Genomic DNA, 7500 nt, shown 5'->3' with positions numbered 1-7500 from the left:
TCATGATCACCTGTATCCCATCTGTTATTCAGCATGATCACCTGTATCCCATCTGTTATTCAGCATGATCACCTGTAGCCCATCTGTTATTCATCATGATCACCTGTATCCCATCTGTTATTCAGCATGATCACCTGTATCCCATCTGTTATTCAGCATGATCACCTGTATCCCATCTGTTATTCAGCATGATCACCTGTATCCCATCTGTTATTCATCATGTTCACCTGTAACCCATCTGCGCTTGTAACGCCAGGGTAGTGGGTTCGATCCCGGACCACCCATCGTAGAATGTATGCACACATGACTGTAAGTCGCTTTGGATAAGCGTCTGCTAAATGGCATATGTATGCACACATGACTGTATTCATCATGATCACCTGCAGCCCATCTGTTATTCTTTCACCTGGATAAAGCGTCTGCTCAAATGGCATATATTATTATTATTATTATTATTATCTTTTATTCATCATGATCACCTGTAGTCTGTTATTCATCCACCTGTATCCCATCTGTTATTCATCATGATCACCTGCAGCCCATCTGTTATTCATCATGATCACCTGTATCTGTTATTCATGATCACCTGTATCATCTGTTATTCATCATGATCACCTGTATCCCATCTGTTCATCATGATCACCTGTAGCCCATCTGTTATTCATCATGATCACCTGTAGCCCATCTGTTATTCAGCATGATCACCTGTATCCCATCTGTTATTCATCATGATCACCTGTAGCCCATCTGTTATTCATCATGATCACCTGTATGTTATTCAGCCCATCTGTTATTCATCATGATCACCTGCAGCCCATCTGTTATTCATCATGATCACCTGTAGCCCATCTGTTATTCATCATGATCACCTGTAGATCACCTGTATCCCATCTGTTATTCATCATGATCACCTGTAGCCCATCTGTTATTCATCATGATGAATAACAGATGGGCCCCAGGCTGATCATGATGATAGCAGAGTGATCCCTGTGAAGCAACATCAGGCTACAAATGATCATGTCTCCCTTTGTTTCTCTCCCTCTACCCCTCTATCTTCCCCTGTCTTTCTCTCCCTTCATCTGTCTCTCTCTCCCTTCATCTCTCTCTCTCTCCCTTTGTCTCTCTATCTCTCCCTTTGTCTCTATCTTTCCCTCTGTCTCTCTCTCTCTCTCCCTTTGTCTTTCTCTCTCTCTCCATTTGTCTCTATCTTTCCCTCTGTCTCTCTCTCTCCATTTGTCTTTCTCTCTCTCTCCCTTTGTCTCTATCGCTCCCTCTGTCTCTCTCTCTCTACCTTTGTCTCTATCTTCCCTCTGTCTCTCTCTCTCTCTCTCTTTCTCTCCTCTGTCTCTATCTTTCCCTCTGTCTCTCTCTCTCTCCCCTTTGTCTCTCTCTCTCTCTCTCCCCCTGTCTCTATCTTTCCCTCTGTCTCTCTCTCCCCTTTGTCTCTCTCTCTCTCCCTTTAATAATAATAATATAATAATATATGCCATTTAGCTGGCCCTTTGTCTCAGTCATGTGCATCATTCCTCTATCCTTTCTCTCTGTCTCTCTCTCTCTCTCTCTCTCTCTTTGTCTCTCTCTCTCTCTCTCTCTCTCTCTCTCTCTCTCTCTCTCTCTCTCTCTCTCTCTCTCTCTGTCTCTCTCTTCTTCTCTCTCTCTCTCTCTCTCTCTCTCCCCTTGGTCTCTCTCTCTCTCCCTTTGTCTCTCTCTCTCCCTTTGTCTTACTCTCTCTCTCTCTCTCTCTCTCCCTTTGTCTCTCTCTCCCTTTTTCTTTCTCTCTCTCTATCTTTCCCTCTGAACTGAACAGGATAATCAAACATGTTCCTGTGACACAACATTTCTGATGAAATGTGGGAGGATTCAGTTCTCAGTATGTGGGAGAATTCAGTTCTCAGTATGTGGGAGGATTCAGTTCTCAGTATGTGGGAGGATTTTCAGTTCAGTTCAGTATGTGGGAGGATTCAGTTCTCAGTATGTGGGAGGATTCAGTTCTCAGTATGTGGGAGGATTCAGTTCTCAGTATGTGGGAGAATGCAGTTCTCAGTATGTGGAGGATTCAGTTCTCAGTGTGGGAGAATTCAGTTCTCAGTATGTGGGAGGATTCAGTCAGTATGTGGGAGAATTCAGTTCTCAGTATGTGGGTTGATTCAGTTCTCAGTATGTGGGAGGGTTCAGTTCTCAGTATGTTGGGAGGATTTACTTCTCAGTATGTGGGAGGATTCACTTCAGTTCAGTATGTGGGAGGGTTCAGTTCTCAGTATGTGGGAGGATTCAGTTTTCAGTATGTGGGAGGGTTCAGTTCTCAGTATGTGGGAAGATTCAGTTTTCAGTATGTGGGAGGATTCTGTTTTTAGTATGTGGGAGGATTCAGTTTTCAGTATGTGGAGGGTTCAGTTCTCAGTATGTGGGAGGATTCAGTTTTCAGTATGTGGGAGGATTCAGTTTTCAGTATGTGGGAGAGTTCAGTTCTCGGTATGTGGGAGGATTCCGCTCTCAGTATGTGGGAGGATTCAGTTCTCAGTATGTGGGAGGATTCAGTTCTCAGTATGTGGGAGGATTCAGTACTCAGAATGTGGGAGGATTCAGTTCTCAGTATGTGGGAGGATTCAGTTCTCAGTATGTGGGAGGATTCAGTTCTCAGTATGTGGGAAGATTCAGTTTTCAGTATGTGGGAGGATTCCGTTTTTAGTATGTGGAGGATTCAGTTTTCAGTATGTGGGAGGGTTCAGTTCTCAGTATGTGGGAGGATTCAGTTTTCAGTATGTGGGAGGGTTCAGTTCTCAGTATGTGGGAGGATTCAGTTTTCAGTATATGGGAGGGTTCAGTTCTCAGTATGTGGGAGGATTCAGTTCTCAGTATGTGGGAGGATTCAGTTCTCAGTATGTGGGAGGATTCAGTTCTCAGTATGTGGGAGGATTCAGTTCTCAGTATGTGGGAGGATTCAGTTCTCAGTATGTGGGAGGATTCAGTTCTCAGTATGTGGGAGGATTCAGTTCTCAGTATGTGGGAGGATTCAGTTCTCAGTATGTGGGAGGATTCAGTTCTCAGTATGTGGGAGGATTCAGTTCTCAGTATGTGGGAGGATTCAGTTTTCAGTATATGGGAGGGTTCAGTTCTCAGTATGTGGGAGGATTCAGTTCTCAGTATGTGGGAGGATTCAGTTCTCAGTATGTGGGAGGATTCAGTTTTCAGTATGTGGGAGGATTCAGTTCTCAGTATGTGGGAGGATTCAGTTCTCAGTATGTGGGAGGTCTGGCATTTTTGGAGAAAAAAAGGGTTCCGTGAAAAGGAAAAAAGCAGTTTTGTAGATTTCAAAATAAATCAGAACAGATGGAAAAGCTTCCATTGCCACTGAAAGGTGACTTCTTAGTAGTGTGGCTCAGCACAGATTTTTAAAATGTTTAAATCTGCCATTTCCATGTGTTTGAGGCAGACACTTGCAACCCACGTCTTGCTATTAGAAGCAGTAATCCAAAATGTAAGCTGTTTTTAAGAATGTAAACTGTACTGATTATAGTTCCTTTTTAGTAATGTTATAACCTCATCACTGTTAGGTCTACATGTCATATTTTACTACGCAGCACTACATTACGCGGTGAAAAGCACATAGGTCTATGAGGCAGGTATCACTGACGGCAAACAGACAATGATTAACTGGTAGACAGGCACGGCGCAACAAAGGACTTTCATGTAAGAGAATAACTGATGGTGTACACAAGGGTGCAGTTCCCCATGTCGCCTCCTGCAGTCATAGAGCACACTTATCCGTTTGCGGAGTAAAAAGATGTGATTTGGAGAAGCCTCGTCTAGGCTTTGGGTACGTTCTGTGGTGATTCTGTAGAGAGAGGCAGCGAGAAGAAGAGAGAGGAATTCACTCTGTAATGAGTGTACGGCTGTGCACGCAGCCAGAGAAAAGAGACTGAGAACGAAGGGAAGGAAATCAGAAGAAAGTGGGGATAGATTTGAAGCACAAAACAAGTAAAAGCCAAGGAGGGACACGGACCGGACACGAAACAAACCGCTGCAATTGACAATCAACCAAAAGATTGCTAATTATTTCCGTTATTGACGCGTAAACTAAGCTATTTCTAGGGGAATTGATGGTGTCTCCGCAGAGCAGAAGTCTAACGGACCTTGCCGAGGGGAGGAATTCGAATGCACTCGGCTGAATCATGCTGATGTTGTTGTGGATAATAACTTTGGGTATCAGTTTTAACAAAGGTGAGGAAAAGTGAACCCCGGTGATGTGGTCATCTGGATGTGTATACATTCTGGTTATTTCCAGTGGGAGCAAAATAGTAAAAGTTTGTATGTATCAATACCTCATCAGTCTTTCCGTATCCTACCTCTGTCCACGGAATACTATGTGTGTATCACATTCCACGTTTTAGACTATAGGTTTGAAGTTTTTCACGAGTTTGTGCAGAATGAATACTGGAATAGGATTATTGAGCTGAAGGTTTTGATGGGAACGGAGGCATTATTCGTGGTCTCCCGAAAACACGTTGAAACAAACTGAGAATGAAAATGCAGACCATATAGCCTAGTGACATTTGGTTCATATTTCCACACTTAAAACGATTGTTCGTGCAGCCCCTATCAGGCGCTCAGAGGAAGAGAGAGAACCGAGACAGACAGCAGCTGCATGTAGGTTATTGATCTGATATGACCTTTGTATTGCATTAACCGAAATCATTCACACAACTAACGTGTAGTTTATAACACTAGGCTATAGCCCTTTATCACGGGAGAAATATGATAGTCCTACACACATAATATAATTCACTCACTGCGCATGTTGTGCCAGAGAGAGAAACATTGACGAGGGAATGGCTGAATGAACAGAACAAGGGAAAACTGGGAAACTGCAGCTCGAATAGAACATAACAGTCACCAACCAACCAGATCAATATCAACAACCAAGACAACTATGTATCTCTAGTGCAGGGGTGTCACTCATTGCAGGGTGCAGAACTGAAAATTGGTTATATTTCTTGCCGTCAAAATGAGCAAACAAATGTCCTCTATATCCATCGTTTTGGAATGTTCGATGGTTCTGACTATCTCTTTCATTTCGGTGATTATTAGCGAGCTGGACACAGTCAATAAACGGTGTAAATGTAGGTCCATTAGAATTTCTACACATTTTAAAGTAGGTTATATTGAGTTGCATGTAGGTAGTCTCGTGCTGATCGTGTGCCAGTGCGCGTGATTATTTAGCACAGATCTCAGACAGAGAACCGAGGGGCGGTGCACGCGCATGTCTAAAGAAGGTACGCGGAATGTAGGCAAATAGCCCATTTTACCTTCACATATAAGGTAAACATGTAAAAACTGATAGCTATTATGATTTTACCGCGGCACAGGGATTGATTGATCATCTCTGTCCACTTTGTCCAACACTATTTCGTGTCTAACGAACGATAGCTGCTCCAAATAAGGCTTTGATTAATTGTTGTGCGTGAGGATCGGTTCCGTTAGCGGAAGAAAGGGGACCTGTTTGATTATGGACAATTGTTCTCTCGTGCCTGTGCCGTTGGTTTTCACGTGGAGCAGCTACGCGCGTTGCTCATCACCGGTTGCTGAGGAGATCTCACTCCTGTGTGCTGGAGCACACGGCATACCTGGCTCTGCACCTGAGAGTCCTGGCGCCAGTCATGTTCTGTGCTGATACAACAGCAGTATAATACATCTATTACATCAGCCATTCATACAGATTCATTCAGTTATGACGCCATTACCAATAGCCATACCCTTCACATACACTGTTGACAAACCTCCTTATAAGACAGAGTAGGCCTCTTTTTTTAACCGTTTTACAGCTCTGCTACCACAAGAGGAAGGGAACATAGGCTTGACAGAGAAAGAGAGAGACAGAACTAGACACAGAAAAGAGGCCGATTCTTGACAGAGAAAGAGAGAGACAGAACTAGACACAGAAAAGAGGCCGATTCTTGACAGAGAAAGAGAGAGACAGAACTAGACACAGAAAAGAGGCCGATTCTTGACAGAGAAAGAGAGAGGAAGAACTAGACATGTCCTGCATCTTTGGTCAGTGCCGTGTTTGCTTCTATCTCATATTGAAGTAATTCATGATCACCAGAAGTAGTATGGTGAATTCAGTCCCTAATGCCAAATGGTCATTGTCCGCATGCCAAATGGCACCCTATTCCCTAACATAATGCACTACATTTGACCAGAGCCCTATAGCTCTTCTGTGCACCTGCGTAACTAGTCTATAATCTTCATGACAGGAAGCAGTCGTTAGTAAAGCACTCCATTAACAACAATTACATTTATGAAAACCCTTGATATGATACACAATGTTTTTCAGAACAACAGTCTAGAAATGTCCACTGGCCACGTTCCAAATGGGACTCCCGAGTGGCGCAGCGGTCTAAGGTACTGCATCTCGGTGCTAGAGGCGTCACTACAGACACTCTGGATCGATTCCAGGCTGTATCGCAGCGGTCTAAGGTACTGCATCTCGGTGCTAGAGGCGTCACCACAGACACTCTGGATCGATTCCAGGCTGTATCACAGCGGTCTAAGGTACTGAATCTCGGTGCTAGAGGCGTCACCACAGACACTCTGGATCGATTCCAGGCTGTATCACAGCGGTCTAAGGTACTGCATCTCGGTGCTAGAGGCGTCACTACAGACACTCTGGATCGATTCCAGGCTGTATCGCAGCGGTCTAAGGTACTGCATCTCGGTGCTAGAGGCGTCACCACAGACACTCTGGATCGATTCCAGGCTGTATCACAGCGGTCTAACGTACTGAATCTCGGTGCTAGAGGCGTCACTACAGACACTCTGGATCGATTCCAGGCTGTATCACAACCGGCCGTGATTGCGAGTCTCAGCAAGCGGCGAACAATTGGCCCAGCGTCGTCCGGATTTGGCCGGGGTAGGCCGTCATTGTCAAATAAGAATTTGTTCTTAGCTGACTTTCGGGGCGGCAGGTAGCCTAGTGTTTAGAGCGTTGGGCCAATAACCGTAAGATTACTAGTTTGAATCCCCGAGGTGACAAGGTAAAAATCTGTCGTTCTGCTCCCCACTGTTCCTAGGCTGTCATTATAAATAAGAATTTGCTCTTAACTGACTTGCCTAGTTGAATAAAGGGGATATGTTGTTGAGAGCCAATGTGGGAGTGAAAAGTGAGGATGTTTGCGTATTTGACGGTGCCTGTTGGGGAACTACGAGTGACACACATCAATCTCCCCCATTCTGCCATGCTGAATTAGAGATACTTTGAGAGGGAAAGGGGGCAGAGAGACATGGCCCTGACATGGAGAGAGGTTTGAAGCTGGAGAGAGAGAGCAGGGGGCCGAGAGGGACATGTGTATGGAGACATGGCCCTGACATGAAGAGAGGTTTGAAGCTGGAGAGAGAGAGCAGGGGGCAGAGAGGGACATGTGTATGGAGACATGGCCCAGACACGGAGAGAGGTTTGAAGCTGGAGAGAGAGAGCAGGGGGCAGAGAGGGACATGTGTATG

The 7500-nt window shown here is 44.7% G+C and overlaps 1 pseudogene; it reads left to right on the top strand.

Moving 5' to 3' along the window:
• Positions 1-3738: 3738 nt before the first annotated feature.
• The window catches only part of LOC118401765 (kin of IRRE-like protein 1), an 83077-nt pseudogene continuing 79315 nt past the window's right edge, over positions 3739-7500 (top strand).

The sequence above is a fragment of the Oncorhynchus keta genome, chromosome 23, assembly GCF_023373465.1.
Source record: "Oncorhynchus keta strain PuntledgeMale-10-30-2019 chromosome 23, Oket_V2, whole genome shotgun sequence".
Taxonomy (NCBI): domain Eukaryota; kingdom Metazoa; phylum Chordata; class Actinopteri; order Salmoniformes; family Salmonidae; genus Oncorhynchus; species Oncorhynchus keta.
The sequence above is the reverse complement of the archived record's forward strand: the minus strand, read 5'-3'. Positions and strand labels throughout refer to the sequence as shown.